This window comes from Varanus komodoensis, unplaced genomic scaffold (genome assembly GCF_004798865.1).
Source record: "Varanus komodoensis strain SLA01 unplaced genomic scaffold, ASM479886v1 scaffold78, whole genome shotgun sequence".
Classification (NCBI taxonomy): Eukaryota; Metazoa; Chordata; class Lepidosauria; order Squamata; family Varanidae; genus Varanus; species Varanus komodoensis.
The window spans coordinates 2168925-2188236 of record NW_025336455.1 but is presented as its reverse complement, the minus strand read 5'-3'; positions in this window follow the sequence as shown (position 1 = coordinate 2188236).

Here is a 19312-nt window from a genome sequence, read left to right as displayed (position 1 = left end):
GGGGAGCCGCGCCCGCCCGCCCGCCCGCCTGCTCCGGGGGACGGAGCGGCGCCGGAAAGGCCCGTCGCTCCCCGGGCTGCCGGAGCAGCGTGCCCCGGGTAGACCCTCCCCCGAAGGGGGCCGCGCTTCCGCCGCGTGCCGGCTCGCCCCGCGCCCGCTCCAAGGCACGGCGCTCCGGGCGCCTTCCGGCCACGGCGAACTTGCGCCGCGCGCCGCCGGTCTCGCCCTCGCTCTGCCGCGCCTCGCCCGGAGCGGCTCCCGGGGCAGGCGGGGGGGCGGGCGCGGAGCAGCCGTCGCAGCGGCGCCCCCGAGCGCGGAGCCCCGGCCTTCCTCGCACGGGGAGCGCGGTGGGGACCCCGCAGGGCCAGCGGCCACACCTGGGGGAAGGGTCGCCGACGGCGCGTGTGAACTGCCGCGCCATGAGGCCCCGGGTCCGCGGGGGCCCCTCCTGCCCCAGCCGCCCCCGTCCTCGCATCCTCCAAGCCTGTGTCAGGCAGGGGGCGCGCCCGGTGGGCTCCCTCGCAGGGGCTCTCGGGCCTCCCGGGCGCGCCCTTCCCGGCCCCCCTCGGAGACGTGCGGGGAGCGAGGCGCAAGCAGTGCCGGGCTCAGCCGGGGGCCCTCCGCCCCACCGGGCGCCGCGGGTGCTGCTCCGCTGCCACCCCAAGAGCAAAAGTGACACCACTGAGGAGGGGAGGGGCTCTGTGGAACCCCCTTTGTGATTCTGCCGCTCTCAAAAGCCCCCTTCCAGGTGAAGGGTTTTTTTGGGGGGGGTCCTCTTCTGTGGCTTTTTTTTCCTCCCAGAGGGAAGAGGAGGCCCTTCACCCTCGGAAAAGCAGGGAATGCTCAGCCCCAGTGCGCATGCGCCTGGGCAACTCTGCCGCCCGATTTCCTCGCAGACCAGGGGTGCCGGACGCCGGTTTAGCCTTCCCCTGCCTGGCTCCCTTCAGGGGTGCTGGACTACAGTTCCCTCCATCCCCAGTCGGCATGCCCGCAGCACAGAGAGGGAGCCTCCATTGAGAGTTGGGAGCAGCCTGGAACGGGAGCACAATGCCAAGCCTTGAAGCATTTTTTTAAACGGGGCTTGTGGCCGGGCAGGCCCAGGGGGCGGTTTTCTGCCCTCTTCTCTTTCTCACGCTCAACACGCTAGCGCTCAGTGAGGTCACCCCTTGAAGCTGACTGCTGGGAGATCCAGGACAAGGCCAAGCGGGGCTTTTTCACAGGGAGTATAAATTCTGGAATTTGCGTCTGCAAGATGTGGGGACAGCCACAACTTCTGGTGGCGTTCAGAGAAGAAGCGCATCCAGGGGTGCGTTCATGGGTGAGAAGCCACCACGGGCTGCTTGTCCTGGTGGAGGCATGCAACCTCCAGTACCAGAGGCAATCTGCCTGCATGCTCCACTTGCTGGGGAACATGGGTAGCGGGGGCTCTGAATTGCTGCTGCTGGTTGACCACTGTGGGAATGGAGCCGGAAGGGCTGGGCTGGATCCGGCAGGCCCCTCGGGAAGAGGGAACCGAACGCAGCGCAGGTGGGGCCGCTTTGGGGGTGGTTCAGGGGATACAGCCTTGGGGTTCCTGTAGCCACCAAGGAATGGGGCGTGGGGGGCTGGGGAGAGCTTAGCGCCATAGCTGGGAGATGTGAACGGTTAAGCTGCAAGCTGAGAGTGTGTTAAAAGCGCCCGGACCAGCTCTTGCCCCTGCGCCATCTTTGCTCTGCTCCTCCAGTCCAGGGAGAAGCTAAAGGGGCACCATCTTCTGCCCCCGAATCTTCGGCCTGGAGGAAGCGCAAAGGTGAGGAGGCGGCCATGTATTGGTGCGCTCCTTACGGGGCAAGATGAGCCCTCGGGTCCAGGGCAGCTCCAGGGCCTTTCTTCCACGCCCGGCACAATATTCCAGACCGGGGGCCGAGAAGGCCGTGAGCGGGGCGGCTCTCACGCCCTCCAAGCCGTTCCTGCAGTCCTGGGCGCGCCTCTCCGGGCTGCCAGGGTGGCACACGCTCGCACACGAGGAGGGCACAATCCCACATTCCGCTCGCGTGCCACAAACCTGTGGAGGTGGAAAGCACGTGCGGGGGGGGGTGCGTGTATGCATGCATGCTGGCGCATGGAGCAGCATGTTCCTTCAGTGCAAGAGGGGCGCCCTGAGCAGGTGTGAGAAAGTCAGCAGACAGACGTGTTGAGTTCGGCACAGCAGGAGCGGGGAGCTGAAGCAATTAAACTGATTAACGACAGCAGCATCTGATGTGCGGCGGGGCAGACGGGGCCGGCCTGCCGTCCGGGCGCCCCCCCCTCCCGTGCCCACTCAGGGTTGGGTGGGCAAGGGCAGCGAGCCCCCGGAGGAGCCGCAAAGGCCCCCGCCGGGGCAGGGGAGGGGGGGCTGGAGGAGCGGTGGCGCCCGCCCCGGGCTGCTGCGGGGCTGCCGCCGCGTGGAGGCCAGGACTCCTGCCGGTGCTGCGGGTTGCCTGCACTGCCCACGCCTGCTCAGGGCTCTGCTGGTGGGGGGCCGGGTGGGGGCCGGGAAGAGTCCTCTTGGGGGGACTCGGGGGCTGTGGAGAAAGGGCCACCAAGGCCCGAGTGCACCACCGCTCGCCTGCCGACCCCGTGTGGCTGCAGGGCTCCCACCCGCCCCCCTCAATCGGAGCCTCCTCTCCTTACCCTGTGTTCCTCCTCGTTTGGCAGGGCCACCCATTCCGCCAGCCGTCGCTGGCCAGAAGCCGTGGTGCAACTCAAAGGGAGCCGGACGGGCGATCAGGGACATCGTGGGTTGCCCACCCGTCCCCCTCCGTCGGCCTGTGAGCGCCTCTGTGGCTGGACCACCTCGTCTCCTCTCCCGGCTGCAGTCGCAAGCCCTTCCTTTCTGCAGCATTACTGCCTTCGCCTGTGCTTCCCCAGATCCTGTGAGCCAGGAGCCAGTCCCTGCTGGCCAGATGTGGACAGTTTTTCATCTGTCAAAAATATTTTTAACTTAGAGTTGTGCAACTCCATGGGAAACACAGAAGCAGAGCAAGTCAGAAGGGGCCTCTGCCGCCAGGGGAGAAAGCCCGGCCCTGCCGGGTGGCCTGAGGACTGAGCAACCCCCGAGGCCACTCACGCTTGCTTCCTCGGCCAAGCCAGGTCTGGGCTGCCTGCAAGCTTCCCCCAGGACATAGAACATGGAAACAGAGTGAGTCGGAAGGGGCTCCCCGGCCATCTAGTCTGACCCCCGGCTCCAGCCGGCTCCGCTCACGACATGCCCTCCATGTGCACGTCCAGCCTCTCCTTGGACACCCGCACCGATGGGGCCTCAGCCACCTCCCGGGGAAGCTCCTTCCACGCCCTCGGGGTCCTTACACATTCCCTGTGCGCTTCCAGTGGCTTTCAGGGCCAGAGGTGCCGCCCTTTGGCCACCCAGCAAGAGGGACCATTCGCCCGCTCGCTCTGGCTAGGAGGCCTGGTGATGTGCTCCTGGGCCCGGGCCGAGGGCCCTGCCACGCTGCACCAGCATCTGGCGTGTGGGGGGCTGCCTCCACCTTCCCCACATGCTCCAGGCTCCTCTTTCCTTCCGCCCTTGCCCTTCTCAGGATGCTGTCCGGGCACTGAGAGAAGTGGGGGACAGGGAAGTACTCCTGGCAGGCCGTGGCTGGCACCTCTGGGCATGGCGAGGCACGCACGGGACGGGGCAGTGGGGGAGCACAAAGACCTGGCCGGGTGACGAAGATGGGAGCTGGCAGCCGTGCGCGGGGAGGACGCTAATGAGCTGCCGGAGCATCTGTTGGCCCTGCCAGGCACCTGCCGGAGATTCCAGCGCAACACGCACCAGCCGCCACCTGCCCCTGCCCCAGCCCCTGCCCCTGCCCACGGGGCAGGTGCCCCTCCCCTCCCAGACCATCCGGCGCCCGGCCTGCGGGAGGGGGCAGGGGCCCGTGGCCGGCACATGGCAAGGAGCGCGGGCTTGGTTTCAGCATCCTGCCTTCAGCGGCAGCGCACCAGTTCCGCACTGGTTTGGGCTTGGGACCGTCCTGGGAGTGGATGATGGAGCCCCCTCCCCGTGGGTCACTGTGAGGGTTACTGGCCCAACACCCACACGCAGCATGGGGCACTTTATGGGCCCATTTTGACAGGCAGGAAGGCAGGCCTCCGCAAAAGCTCCCTCTGCCTCCGTGGACCAGCTGAGGCAGCAGGGAGGACGTGCCTCAGAGAAGGCACGCTGCTGAGGTGCCCCTGCCCGGGGCGGGCTGTGGATTGCCCGTTAATACCCCCCCCCATTGCAAAAGAAACCACGGACTGCAAGAGAACTGGCGCAGGTCCAGTTCCTGCAGCATAACTGCCTTTGCATGCGCTCGGTTTGCACAGTCACCACTGGGGAACGTTGATCGCAGAGCAAGCACTGAGGGCGCAGAGGCCAAGGGGTGGGAGGAGACTGGCTGCCCCGGAGGGCAAGGGGCTCCGGTGGGAGCGCGCCCATGCCACCGGCCTGGGGGGCTCTCTCCAGCCCCCAAGCAGCCCCAGGCAGGCTGACCCAACCACTCAAGTGTCCAGGAAAGGGATCCTCTGCATGGTCCCAGAGCATTTGGGAGGCCGCCCGGGTGGCCCTGGCCCGACTCGCCTCTCCCGTGTGATCCTGGTGGCCAGTGGGCAAGTCGCGGCCGCAGGGCGACCTTTGAAGGAAGGCCGGGCGCACAGGCCGGGGGCTTCGGATCCAGCGTGCCTCCTGCCAGCTTTCGCTCGGCCACGGCCAGGGCCACCCGGCAGGTGCCCCTCACGCCCGCTCCAGCAGAGCAGAGGAGGCCCCTCCGGGTGGCTGGCACCCATTTTGTCTGGCTGGAGATGGGGGGGTGGACTTCCCCCTCTGGGCACGGGAGGTCTTGGGCTGGACGGACAAGCCGGTTGCCAAGCGGGACAGCCTCCTCCACGGGGAGGGGGGGTGCCGGTGGTGCTGGAGCACAGGCTTCCAGGGACGGGCTGCCAAGCCCCCCGCTCAGCTCGCTGGCTCGGAGGGGGTGGGGTGCCCTCCCCTCTGTGCTGGCTGGGCAGCTCAGGGCCAAGGCCGCCCTCAGTAGCAGGGGAGCAGATGTTCAGGTGTCTGAGCCCCACAGAGTCCACCTGTAAGCCGGGGCAGAAGCCGCGTGCGACACGGAGCCACGCGGGGCCTGTGGTGCTCGAGCCCGGCTCCGTGGCGGAGGGGGGCACGCGCACGGGCCGCCTCGATGCAGCGGGGCCCTCTGGGCCGGAAGTGCGGGGCTCTCCACGCGCGACTTGGGGCACGAAGGGGGCTCTGCAGAGGCCACTTCCTCCGGAGAAGCAGCCTGGAACCGCTCCGTGGGAGTGCCCTCCAGAGCCCTGGCATGGGCGCCGCTTCCCCTGACGCTTCCGCAGAGCACCAATGCCCCGGCCCACGGCATGCGGCTGCATGGAGATCCCTGGTGGGGCAGGGGGAGGCGGCATCACGGAGGGGACCCCCGGACGGGGGGAGCTAAGCACCAAACGGTCGGGGCTCAGGCCTCAGGTCCAAACAAATCTCATGCCATTGACACACGCTTCACCCGCCCCCCAAAGTCTCCCAGTGGCTTCCCTGTATGCCAAAGGGGGTGCAAGAGTTGGGGAGAGGAGGGGAAATGATTTCAGAAAGATGCCTTGGGCAGAAAGATTTGTGGCGCAGGCAGCTGCAAGAGAAGCAGGGGGGATCACATGCAATGGGGGGGGGCTTTGCTTGAGCCAGTGCCCATGGACAGCCCAGGCACGGAGGGGCAGCTGCCCTCCCAGAGACGTGGGGTTCCAAATGGATGCTGTGGGGTTCCAAACATAGTGGGCTGCCCCTCAGCACCACCTCCGCCCCCCAGTACTGCGGGCAGGAAAGTGCTGGCGCCTTCGGGCCAGAGCAGGCCAGTCTGGGGGCGGGGGGTGGCTGGGCTCTCTTCCCTCTCCTTTGCGAGCAGGACCGGGCCGGGCTGCCCCGCTTGGAGCCAAGCGCTGCTGGTCGCGTTGCCCTCCCTTGGTGCCCCCCCCCGCTCCATGATGCCTCTCGGCACCCTGCCAGCTCCCCCGGATGCTGAGCGCAGCCGTGCCCCTCGTGCGGAGGGCCAGCTGCTGCGGGGCAGAGCGGGAGGGGCTCTCGGCCTGCTTGGCAGGTGCTGAGGCCCTGGGCGAGGCAGGAGCCCCTGCAAGGGGAGATGGTGCTGGGGGCACGGCCCGCGGTGGTGAGCAGCGGGGCTGGGCGGAGGGCCGGGGAGAAGGGGCTTTGCTGCACCGCAGCCCCGGCACCCATGGCCACCCTCGCCCGGGAGCCGGGGCCCTACCCAGCGCCTCTGCATGGCGAGCTGAGCCGGCCCTGCCCGGGCTTACTCTGCCTCACCTTCCCGGCCTCTGGGGCACGGGGGCACCTCCAAGTCCCCCTGAGCTGGGTTGCTGGGGCCTGAACCCGGGGCCACCCGCAGGTAGGGCAGGTTTGAGCTGCTGTCTCCGGGAACTGGGCCAGCCTCTCCTTCCCGACTGCGGTCTCTGAGGTTCTGTCCAGCAGCGCTGTTTGACCCCACGAGTTTTGGTTTTGGTTTGGGGAAATGGAACTTTTCTTAGCCATCCTAGACTGGTATAAAGGCCATTTGTTTAAATGTACAAATGTTTAGCAAAGTATTGCACAAAATAATTAAATCTATTGTTTTAAAAGGCTTCCTTTTTCTAATTAAAAAGATGATTTATAATACAGCTAGAAATAACATAATAATCATTACACAATTTGGTAATCACTCAAACAAAATAAACAGGGAATGAGAAGTCCTCAAGCTAGTCGCAGCTTCAGTACCAGAGCCATTTCTCCCCTGGGGAGGAAAATTCCCGCCCCCCACCCCCGTTCGGCCTGCCGCAGCAGTGGTGCACCCCCGAAACAATATCAAGACCACCCCCCACCCGCAAACCACCCTCTGACCACCCTCCCAATTCAGCCTAGCAGTGGTTATTCCATGCTAAAAGGAAACACTCTGCACATGGTCAGGAACACTCCTTTTGTCCCCACTGAGGGCTGTATCTGGAACACAGCAACAGAAAATTGTAGAGCTTAGAGGCCCCATTGGGGGGGGGGGGCTGAGAGAAGGGACCCCTCACTCAAAGCATGAAGCCGCAGCACCGTTTCCTTCTGTCTTGGTGACCCTGCAAAGTTCACGTGAGGACGTCGCCCATCCTGGGGCGGGATCGCCTTCTGTCCGCTGGGGATCGGGGGCACCTTCCGGAAGAATTTGGGCACGAGCGATCAGGCTGGGCAGGGCTCGCCGGGCTCGCCATTCCCGGCCCCGGCGAGCCTGCTGCCCGTCGCCGCTCCCGTGGCCGCGCGGAGGGGCGGGCAGGGCCCGTGCGCGCCCCACGGGAAGCGCGCCCCTCGCCCGTCCCGAGCGGCGGCCCGTCGGAGGCGCATCCCGCCCGGCGCTCCTGCGCCGCGAGCCCAAATGGGGCTGCGCGGGACGCGGCTGTGCGCGCGCAACGGCCCTTGCCCAGTCCCCCCCCCCAATACCGGGGCGCGCTGGCCTCGAGCCAGGCCTGCCCGGGGCGACCCGCAGCGGCAGCGGGAGCGGGAGCGCGCCGGGCGGCGGCGCGGCGCGGCGTTGCGCGGCGCGCTCCCGCGGAGCCTCGGCCGCCCCTCTCCTGCCGCCCGCCCGCCCGCGGGAGCTGCAGCATCCGGCCCCTCATTAGCATGGCTGCCAACTGACCTGCTCTGGAGCCCTCGGCTCAGGGGCCAATTAACCAAGCTCGGCTAATTACTGGCACCTGGACTCGACTCCGCTGCTGAGGCCGGGAGCACAGGGCCCGGTGGAGTGTGCAGCCCTCGCATTAACCCCGTGCGCGCCACGCCAGGCGTCGTGCCCCCGTCGGCAGCCAGGCAGGCCGGGCCCCTCCACCTGCTGGCCAGCGCCTTCCCTTCCCTTCGCAACCCCACGCCCACCCCTCCGAGCGGGACGGGCAATGGCAGAAAGGCCCGCGTGGGCACGAGGGGGGCGCTGCGGCCCCCTGCCTTCTTGTTCTCGCCAGCGCTGCGCAGGCAGTGGGAGGCCGGCCAGGCGAGAGGCGGCCACAGATGCCCCCATGCCGTTCGGCGAATGCTGACCAGCGCTGTCATTCTGCCCGGTGCAGGGGGCTGCTTCCCAGTTCGTGCGGCCAAAGCAAACGCCACTCTGGCCGGGCTGCCACGGGGAGAGCGAGCTTCCGGTGCGAGACCCTCCGTCTTTCTTTGTTTAAAATCAGGACTAGCAAGCAGGCCTTTTTCTTGGTTTTGCTTTCCTGTTTCAGGAACGCAGAAGCAATCGCAAAGCATGGAAATGTGCCCAGGGTGGAAGAGGAGAAATGTTCCTTGTGTGCTTCACGATTGAAACGATGCGCATTCCTGTCTCCGCAAGACCGCAAAGCCCACGTTCCAAAACGGGGCAGGTGCACGACGGAGGGGCACCCGAGGGAGGCTGGCTGGCTGGCTGGCTCCTCTGGGCCACCATCCCCAGGACCTCAGCGGAGGGGGAAGGCACACCCGGCCGTTTTGGGGCTGCGACTTGCACAGGCTGGCCGTGGCGTGCTGGAGGCCAGGATTCTCACCACCGACCGGGTGCTTGGTTCTTCTCCTTCCTTCCTGCACTGCTTCCTTCCTGCACTGAGGCGCCAAGTCAGACCAGACAATAACTTGCCCTTAATTACATCGTGGATTTGTAGAAGGGAGGGGGCCAAGAAGCCCCGCGGGTCCAACCCCCTGCTGGTGCAGGGCTCCCAAGTCACACCAGCCTGTGCAGATGACCATCCAGATTCCCCCTGAAACTGGGTGTGGGCGAGCCCACCACCCACGGTCTTCAAGGGTGTTACCGATTCTGCCGAGTTTTGGGTCACCTGGAAAATTATTTATCATTCCCTGGACTTGCTCATCTAGATCATTAATAAAGGTGTTGAAGAGCACTGGGCCCAGGACCGAGCCTCTCCAGGTTGAGAAGGTGCGGCCGAAGAGCCCTCGCTGCGGCCAATCCTGAGTCCAGTTGAGGATCCACCCAGCAGTAGTTCTGTTCAGCCTGCTTTTTGCTAGTTTGCATATCAGAATATTGTTTGTCGAATGCTTGGCTGAAGTCTAGGTGAATTATCTCCATGGCATTTACACAGTTAATTTGGGAGGTTACCCAGTAAAAAACGAAATTGGATTAGTCTGGCAGGATGTGTTCTTGAGAAATCCACGTTGGCTTGTAGCAATTACGGCATCGTCTTCAGGATGTGGGCAGACTGATTTTTCAGTAATTTGCCCCGGTATTTTCCCAGGGCCTGATGCTAGACTGGCCTTGCCCCTTTCGGGCCACGCTTCTTTGGTAGCCTTGCTGCGCAGCCCAGGCTGCAGGGGCCTGGCATGCTCAGGCCAGGAGCAGGACGGGGGCTGGGTCCGTGGGAAGCAGCACGGGAGGAGAGCGGCTTGAAAGAAGCAGGACTGGAAGCTGCTCTAGCGAAGGGCAGAGGGAGGCTGAGCTTCAGGCAAGGGTCTGGCTGCCTCTAGGCTGGCTGGATCCACCTCCGTGCTGATGGCGGCTTGTCTCTGGTCTCCTTCAGCCGCCTCAGGCTGCAGTGCGGTGGGAGTGGCCGGGGCACCTGGGTGTCTCCATGGCCGGGCCCAGGATGGCAAGGCAACCTGCTCTGGATCAGGGCAGCCAACCCGGCGTCCTGGAGGATCGGATCCTGGCTGGTGGAAGTCTCGTGGTGCCCAGTTCTCTCTCTGCGGGAGCTTTAATTCTGGAGGCTTCTTGGAGGAGAAGCGGTGGGATGCACGGAGGATCAGGGCCGTCTGAACGCATGGGCCGGATGGGCACTTGCCCGTGGGCCCCATACTAATCTGTGTGTGTTAACCCTCGGAAAATTGGAAAAATTCCAAAATTAGCCGTCGTTGCAGTTGCCGTAGGGGCCCCAGTAAACTGCTTTGCCAGGGCCCATCATGCTGTTAAGGCGCCCCTGCTGAGGATGAGGGTTCCGGGGCCCAGGGAAGGGCAGCCATACTTGCAGCGGGACCAGCTGCCACTGGAGGGGAACGGAGAGGAATAGGTCCCTCTCCCATACGTCTGGCTGCAACTGAAGTGCAGCTGTGGCGGGTCCCTCGCTTAGATGCTCCTGCAGGGTGCCCGGGACGGGGCAGGGGCACTAACGGCGGCTGGCAGAGCAGGCAGCGCGCTCCAAATGGCCGGTCCTGAAGAGGCGAAGGTGTTCTGGCCGTGCGGCAGCTGCATGCCTGGCACACCTCCAGTGCCGTGCCCGGGGGGGGGGGGGCGGTCACGTGCAGAGCTTGCCTCACGGCCAGGCGTGGCCCTTCTCCCAGGCAGCTGCTGGGATTGCTCTGCGCACATTCTGCTCGGCCACCAGGACGGCACGGGGCAGTCGAGCGACCACTGAGCGGCACGGCAGCCCATGTCTGCCCACATGGGAGGTGGCGGCCGGCTGGGCGGCGAGCTGTGCGGGGGCCCCGTCCGTGTTGGAGCGCGGCCCAGCCGAGGGGCTGCAGATGCTCTGCACTCTTCCTGTGCCCCCCCCCCGTGGGAGACACCACGGGGGGTGCTGTGGTCGGCGTGCTTGTGCCTTGTGGTCAGGGCAGCCACGAATGTGTTGGCAGAAGGGGGGCCCCTCTGCCAGAAGCGGGGCGCGCGAGCGTGCCAGCTCGCATAAAATCTGCAGGTGCTAATTCGTATGCAGAGATGCAAATTTTAAAGGCAGGATTATAATTTGAATAGAAATATGGCGCCTGGAGTGCCGGGCTGCAGCCAAGCCAACTGCAGGCATGGCGGTTCAGGACGGCCCAGGCGCTGGCCCTCCGTGGGCCCCAGCTCCTTTCCAACAGGCGGCGCTCTCCGCCAGCCCGCCGAGGCAAGGGAGGGTGTGTGCCCCCCGTGGCACGGCAGGCGCCTGGGGGCAGCGGTGCACAGCCAGGGGTGCGGCTGGCCCTGCGAGGTGCCTGCCAGGCAGGGCCTAGGGGAGCCCCGTCGGCCACCATTCCTCCCGCAGGCGGCGATGGAGGACCGGCCTCCGGAGGGGTGGAAGTGGGGCTTCTTCCGGCCAGTGGCCTCCCGGTGCCCCTGGGAGCCAGTACTGACCGTGCAGGAAGCGTGTGGGGCTGGAGACCCAGGAGGGGTCGAGGGGAGCCACACCTTCCCCAGAGGGAAACTGAGGCTCATGGCTGCCACACACCTGCTGGCCGGCCCCTGCAGGTGCCCCAGCGCAAAGGGGCATCCATTAAGGCCTGCAGGGCGTTTGCTGGGGGCAGTGATGGACAGGAATGGGCTGGCGGCCCTCGTCGTTGCCGGATAATGAGCAGCACTCTTGAAATGCCATTTGCAATTGCTGTAGCACAATATTAATGAAATAAAACATGCAAACCACAATTGTTCCAACTTTTAGCAGGTCAGTAAGAAATCTGCACATGTAACTGTAATGTAACCATTTTATTATATACATACAACAGCATTAAAAGAATAAATAAGGGCATGCTAGAATAGAAAGTGGGATAAGAAATCGCGGATTATAGTATTAGATCACACAGAGCACTAGCAAAATAGTAAAAACGCAACATTATAAAATTCTTTCCAATCAGCACCTCCCCAAATGTTAACTTAACGCAGTCCTCCGAGGAGTTTCTCTTTTCCGGTCGGAACCGATTTTCGCGGGGAATCATCGGCATTCCTGCCTTTTCGTTTCTAGACCCACGCAGCTTGATGGTCCGGTGCATTTTCTCAATCAACGACACATCCAAATTCCAGTAATTAAAATCCTTCGATTCACTGCAAACACTTGAGTGTTTTGCTGCAAATCTTTACCCGAGGAAAGCAGAAGAACCATTGAGAGTCTCAGATACTGCAGAAACCCATTCAAGGTGCAGCCCCGCCCGGGTTCAGGTGGACGAGGCGGCACTCCCAGCATGCCCTGGCCAACGCGGGGCATGCTGGGAGTGGCAGGCCGGTTCCCATCTCAGTGGGCAGGGGCAGCAGCGGGCACCTTCCCTTCTGGCGGGGGAGGGCGAGGGCGCCCGCCTGGACACGGCCCTGCGAGGCTGCCCCAGCCCGGCCGGGGGGCGCCTGGTCCCGGCCCCGAGGGGCCCCCGGGCACTCCTTGCAGCCCCCTCGCGCTTCAGCCCGCACGAGCCTGGCTTGGGCTTCCCTTCTCCACGAAGCGGCGGCCGGGCAGCAGACCCCGCGCAGCGCTCCGTTGGCCACAGGTGGGTGGCTGGACCGGCAGCGGCGCAGGCCCCCCAGCCCCGGAGCTCCCCTCGGCCCGGGCAGCCCCCCGCCCTCCTCTTCTCCCCTGGCGCCTCCTGCCAGAGGCGGGCAGGGCGGGACGCGCCGCGCTCTCTATCGCGCCAGCGCAGCCATGGGGCGGCGCGCCCCCCCGGCCCGGGAATCCCCATCAAAGCCCCGACCCGGCTAATTCCCTTCCCAGCCCGACTAATCAGGCTTAGGCAGGAGCGCGCGGCCTTATCTGGGGCTGGCAGGCCGCGGGGGAGCCGGCCGGCCCGGCCTGATACCAGCGCGATCGCGAGGCTCGGAGGGGAGCCAAGGCCCGGCCCCCGCGCGGCACCTGCTCCCCCAGGACGGTCCGGCAGCCCCCGGCCGGCCCTTCCTCCCCCGGCCGTGCCGCTGGCCGGAGAGGCGCGCCCGCCCAGAAGCCCGGGGCCGGGCCGGGTCCGTGGCCCGGCACCTGCCCGTGGCCGCCGGCGCGCTCGGACGCCTCCGGTCTGCGCGGCGCCGCGATGGTGGCGGGCGCTGGGCCCCGCGGGCTCTCCCGGCACCCCCCCCCCCCCCGCCACTCCCGGCTCCAACAATGGCCTCTTCTGCAGGCACTCGGGCTAATGAGGGCCTTTTCATGCCGGGCGCAGGTGGGGGAAGCCGCGGCACGGGGCGCGGAGCCGCTGCGGGCCAAGCCGTTCCTGGCGAAGCGGATTCCTTCCCTCCTGTGCAATTCGGCATCGCCGGCGAAGCGCCTTCGGCCCCAGGCGGTTCCGCCCGAGCTGCGCAAGCGGGACGGGTGGCGGTGGGGGGCAGCGCGAGGAAGAGAACGCGCCCCCCTTCCCCGTCCGCCCTGCAGAGGAGCGCGGGTCGCCTTTCCGTCCGCATCGGGCCGCTGGGTGAGCTGCGGGTGCAGCCGGCCAGCTACTTCGGCGCGTGGTTTCTGCAGACCAAGGTGGAGGCATTCGCACGCTCCGCGCAGAACCGCCCGCGAAGCCTCGCCGCTCGCCAGCAGAGCCGGGACGCTGGGAGCGGCGAGGCCCGGGAAGGGCTGCGGGCCCACCCAGCCGCGGGGCCCCTGTGCGGCCGCGTGGTGTGCGGGGGCCGGGAGAGGGCCCAGCTCTGCAGCGCGTCCGGGCGCCCTGTGCAGGACAGGGCCAGGGGCGGCCTTGTGCCGTCCTCCAGTCCGTGAACTGATGTGTTGTTGTCGTTGTCGTTGTCGTTGTTGTTGTTATTATTATTATTATTATTATAGCATTTCTATGCCGCCCCTTGCGCTCTCTTGACGAGCCTCGAGCGACGTCTGCCTGCGGGGCGGTGGCACCTGAGTGGGAGGCAGGCTCCCCACCGCGCAAGCGCCCCCCCCCCCCGGCTCCCCTGGATCCTCCCCGGCCACCCTGGCTGGGCGCGCCTTTGCAGCAGCTGGACTGACTTTCTGGAGGCAGAGGGTGCGAAGGGGCCGAGCCCTGCTCCCTTAGGCGGGGGGGGGGGACAACTTGTACTCCCCCCGCTGCCTGGGCCTACCTCTCCCTTCAAGCCCACCATACATTATGCTGGCCGGGGCTGATGGGAGTCGTAGGCCGAAGCACTCGGGGAGCCCAGCCTGAGTTAGTGAATGGCCGCTGTGCTGCACGCAGGTAAAGCGGGGAGGGCAGCGCTGGGGGGGGGGGGGGCATGGTTTTGGCAGGTCCTGGAGAAGGAGTGAAGAACAGTGTGGCTGGATTGGGGGGTCAAGCATCTTGGGAGCCATGTGAGGGGCGAGGGGACAGCTCCTGAGACGGGGCGAAGGCAGGCGTGTTCCGTGGTGGGAGCGGGTGTCCCACTGAGGGGGTGCAGGCTGCCCCCGCAGCTGCCCCATCGCAGACTTGCCAGGCCGGCCAGCCCAGGAGGAGCAGGAGGAGGTTCGGGGCCTGGCCGCTTAGCCAGCGCTGGGCAATCTTTTCGGGCTGGAGCCCATGTGTGCCGACCGCAGGGGATGGGGGTGCTGGAGGATGGGGACTGACCCCTTCTTCGCCCCTCCCGGCTGGGGCTGGCAGGGAACCTCTGTGCTGGCCACAGCATGCGAGCCGAGCTGCAGGAGGGCGGCTGGGGCCAAGCGGCTGCCGGCTGCAAGTCTCCTGAACCGCCTAAAGCGGAGTGGCAGGGAGGCCCCGTCTTTCGCGGCAAAAGATGCATTTTGAAAGAGCATTCTGAGAAAGGGGGCTGCTGGAACGAGGGCCCTGCCCTGGCTGCAGGCACTGGGAGCTGGCCGTCCAGCGCCTCTGGAGGGCACCCGGTCGGGGGTGGTGCCCGAGCCCAGCTGGCCTCTCTGCTGGTGCGGGGGCAAGCCATGCCCCCCACGCCTGCTCCTCGGCAAGGGGCTGCAAAGAGGAGGTCCTGCCGGGCTGCGCCGATCAACCCGTGGCCAGCGACGCGGCCCTCCTCCTCCTCCTCCTCCTCCTCCTCCTCCTCCTCCTCCTCCTCTCTAGGGGTCCCTTGGAGATGGCCAGGAGAGCCCCCACGCCCTGCCCTGGAGCGAAGGGCCAGGGCTAGTGCTGCTCCCCGGCAGCACTTCGTGGCTGAAGGAGAGACCGGCCAAGACCCACAGGAATCCTGCACGTTTGCACGGAACGCAAGCTGCGGCTCGCTTCCTCCGGGCGGGTGGGAAGGCCGCTGTCCTTCCGACTGGCCTCATCCAGGCCCCTGCGGTGGCCTTGGTTGCTGAGTCTTTTGTGAGTCTTGCAGTTTGCTCGTGTGCACTTTTGGGGAGGGGGGTTGGCAGCAAGGAGCAGGGGTAAAGGTGGCCAGAGGACAAAGTGCATGCCGCTGGGGTGTCCTCCAGCTCTGCCCCTCGAGGACTGCGCAGGCACCATCGCCTGCAACCCCCGGGCAGCCCGCTGGGAGCGCCTGCCCCTCCCTGGGTTTGTGGCATCTCGCCTGAGGCAAGGTCTGGCGATCCGGAACCTCGAACCGCACCGCCCCGTGCTCGGCCTGAGCAGTGGGCTTCGTGGCTGGGCTCGGGGTTGGTTGTGCTCCGTGGCCTGGTGGGGTCAGGCCAGGAGGGCCGCTGCAGAATGTCGAAACGCTGGCAGGGCTGGGTTGGAAGAAAGTGCCCCGAGCCCCCACAGGTCTCTTGCCTGTGCCCTCCCCTCCTGGCCCCGGGCCTCATCCTGCCCTTCCTTTCCAGCGCCGGGAGCAGCTACCTGTTCGGGAGGCGGGTGGTCCGGCGCTGGGGTGGGGGCCCGCCGTCTGTGTCGCACGGGCAATTACGGCGGGGGGCAGGCAGGGCTGGGTATCACAGCTGACGGTGGCCAAGGGCCCCCCAGGGAAATGAGGGCGATGGGTCCGTGCGGGCCCAGGGCTAATTAAAGGTGGGGAGGCGCATGTGGGAAGAGGGCCGGCTGGCGCTGGGGCCTGATAGGGAATCGACGCACACATCTGCTCCACGCCAGCTCCGCACAGGGCGATAAATCACAGCGGTGCCCCCCCCCCCCCGTTTCTCTGCACCCAGCCTGGCCTGGAGCAGCCTCCTCTCCCCCGCCCGCCAGCCCGTCCCTCCCTGCCAAAGGGGCACATGTGTTTGGAAATCCTCTGCCATTAAGGGAGAGGGAATTGGCAGGGGAGGCGGGTTTAGAGAACATTAACCAGGCCGCCACATGCGCCTTTCAGTTGATTATCCTCCAATTAGTCCTCCAGGTGAGGCTGCCCGTTGCCAGCGCCACGGTCCTGCAGCACTGGCGGAGCCGGCCCACCTCCAGCCCACGCACGAGGCCCTGCTGGCTTGGGGGAGACCCTGGTGGGGGGCGGCAGCCTCGTGGGCCTCCCGGGGCAGCCGGGTTTGGCACGTTGCGCAGACCCGGCCGGAACGGTGGCCCCCGGTGCTTCCTCTGGGTGTGCTGCTGCGCGTGGATCCGTGCCGCTGTGGAGCCTGCCCTCCGTGCCAGGGACGTGGCCTGTCCGTGGCTGCAGTGGAGGTGCCCCCCGCTTAGATCGGCCCGGGGCAGAGCTCGTCGCGTGCACATGGCAACCACAGGCCACACACACCCGGTGGCTCGTCGCTCCCACGAGCCCCGGGCCCCTCCCCTCCCTGTCTGGGGGGCCTTCGGAGTGTGAAGTGCTCCCACAGGGACACGCCTGCCTTTCCGGTCCAAGACCTGGACTGGGGCGGCTGCTGCCCAGGGGCGCGTTGGTCATCTCCGAACCGTCAGCGTCCAGTGTGGCCCTTTTGAAAGGGAGCCCAGCTTGGCCTTCGTGATGAAGTGGCGTAAGGAAGCGGGGATGCCATGCCGGGAGGATGGTGCGGCAGGCTGGGCTGGCTCGGCCACCTGCTGGCTCACCTGAGCGAGGGAAAAGCGCAGGCGCACCTCCTGGGCCACCCAGAGTCCCGAAAGGGGCCAGCAGGAGGGCTGCCAGGGCTCCCCATGGGGAAAAGCTGGGACAGAAATCAAAGACCAAGCGCATCACCTGCTCTGTGATCACACACAAAGCCGCTTTTCAGGCCCCCACCTCCAGAAAACCAGGGGCAGGGCCCTCCATGCGCCATGGGGCGGGGGGAGATCCTCCGCCTGGAAGCGCCCTGCTCGCTCCTGCCAGCCTCCTCGCAGTGGCCTCCACAAACCCTCCGGAGCAGCGTGCAAGCGCCAAGTTCTCTGCCCTTGCGGGGACTCAGGTCGCTGCTGCACTCCCCCCCCCCCCAGTTTCAAAAGGGCGGATAACCCAGAACCGGTGGCTGGTTAAAAACCCGGCCCCGGGGCTTCCCCCCCCGGGAGCCCCCCCCCCCCCCCCCCGCGTCCAGGCAGCAGACGCTTCCTCCGCTATAATGCTTTTGTCATGCTGGTACAAGGATTTGAGCTATTTGAAATGCAACACTGCACATGCTCAGAGGAATAATTGGAGCGGAATCACCGCTGGCAAATGGCGCGCGCGCGCGCTCTCTCTCTCTCACACACACACACACGCACACACACGGAAGCAGTTGTACAACGTGGGAGAGAAGCTGGGCGGGTGGCAAGGAGCGAACTGCGAGGAGCTGTGGGCCCCGCGCGAAGGAATGTGCGCGGCCGTCCGCGGGGTGGCGGCTGGGCCCCCCGAGAGAGAGCAGGGCCCGCCCGGCCTGGCTGCCGCATGGCCCGGGGCGGCTTCCTTGTCTCCGAGCCGGCTCCCTGCTGCCCAGCCCTGGCGGCAGCAGCGGCACCGGCGGGCTTGTCCCTCCGTGCGGCCGGCCGGAGCTGCTTGGCCGGCAGCGGCTCCCCGGGGACGTTTGGCGCAGCCCCCTCCCGCGCGGCGGAGGGAGCAGGGGTGCCAGCGGCCCCTCCGCGACTCCCGCTGGTCGGCCCCGCGCGGGGCCCCTCGCGCGTCCAGCCGCCTGGCACCGGCTCCGCAGGCCCGCGCCCCCCGGCCAGGCTGCTGCTGGCGTGCCCGGGCTGGAAGGGCGGCGAAGGTCACGGCTCGGCTCGGCTCGGCACCTGCAGCCGCCTGCGGCGGGGCGCGGGGCGCGGGGCGGGGCGGGGCGAGCGCCGGCCCGGCTGGGCGCCCTCCTGCAGCGACGCGGTTCCTGCGGGCGCGGGCGCGGGCGCGCTCCGATCCAGGAGCCGGCTGGTGCGGCAGGACGTGGCCGGGCGCCGCGCCCCCCCCCCCTCGCCCGGCTGCAGGCCTCCCCTGCCGCAAAGGGGAGGGCGGGCGCTGCAAGCGGCTTTCCCCGCCGCAGCTGCAGCTGCAGCGGCTCCGGGGGGCGGGGGGTGTCAAGTTGCAGGCCGGAGCGCTTCAGACTGCAGCCCGGTGTCATCCCGAAAGACGCGCCAAGCGACGGAGGCGAGGGGCGGGCCGAGCGCAGCGGCAGAGCCCCGCTGGGTCGGGCCAGAGGCGCCCCAGTCCGGGCCCCGACGGGTGCAGGCCCCCCGCCCGAGCTCCCCGGGAGCGGGCGGCGCATGCAGCGCGTCTCCTCCGGGAAGGGGGTCGCCCCTCCCCCTCGAAGCTGTCCGGCCCGCCACCTCCCAGGGCCGCAGAGTCCCCTTTAGCTGCATGCTGTGTGCAGGAGCTCCTCCCTCGCCCTCCCACCGGTCCGCCTCATGGGTTGAGTGGTACCGAGAGGGAGAAAAATCTCCGCGCTGCGATCTCCGCGCTGGGGCTTTAAGCTCCTCTGCCATGTGCCCCGGACTCGCCTTCTTCCTCAGCCTGCACAGGGGAACGGCTGGGCCCCTGGTCCCTTCGGGGGCCTTCCCGGTGCCTTCCCCGCCTCAGCGATGGCCCCGTTCTGGGGAGGAGAGCAGGACGTGACCTCCCCAGCGTCCTCGCCGCGCCAAAGTCTGTGCAAAGGGAGGAAGGTCTCCGCAGCTCTGCCCTCCACGCCGGTCCTGGTTCTGCTCAGCATGGAGTTCGCCTCCTTCCCGGCACCGGGCCAACCCCTTCCGCTCCAGGCTCACTTCTGGCGTGCACCAAGTCACGATGCAGGCGGGTGCCCCTGAGCATGTACAGCGTGCATTGGCCACTGAATGACCACAGCCACGTGTGCTCTCCGTGGCCGTTTGTGCCCTCTGTTCTGCTCTGCTTCAGTGCACGCCAGCTCCCATCTTGCGGGCGGGGAAGCCGTGCAGAGCAGAGGGGGTGTTCCGTCCCCCGTGACCCCGGTGCAGTGGGGGCTCCGGGGGTCCACACATGCCCCTCTGCCGCTTGGCAAGGGGCCCCCGGGCAGGCTGCGGTCCCGGCTCTCCCCCCTCCTTCCTTTATAAGCCGCTGCAGCCGTCGCGAGGAGCTTGGGTCGGGGCCTCGGACCAACCTGCCCCTCATCAGGGCTGAGCAGAATGCCCAAGCAGCTGAGGTGGAGGCCGCTCTGCCCCAGGCGCTTTGCAATGTGACAGAGGATGGTGCAGGGCTCTGTGGTGGAGAGCTGGGGATGGTGGGAATTGTAGTCCAAGTGTTCAGCCTGCATATGATCATTGCTCGGAGACGCTGTCTGCTCTTGGCGGTTCTCCACCACCTGTTCTCCGCCAGGTCTGCACGCTTACACTCTCGCACCCGGGGAAAGCTCGGTGCCCGGTTCACATGCCGTGACGGCCAACCCTGCGTTGGTGTTGGGATGCCACCAGGAGATGCGAGGGGACGCACCGGGGGAGGGCGGAGGCGCCTGGGAGGAGGGGATGTGCTGGCAGGCC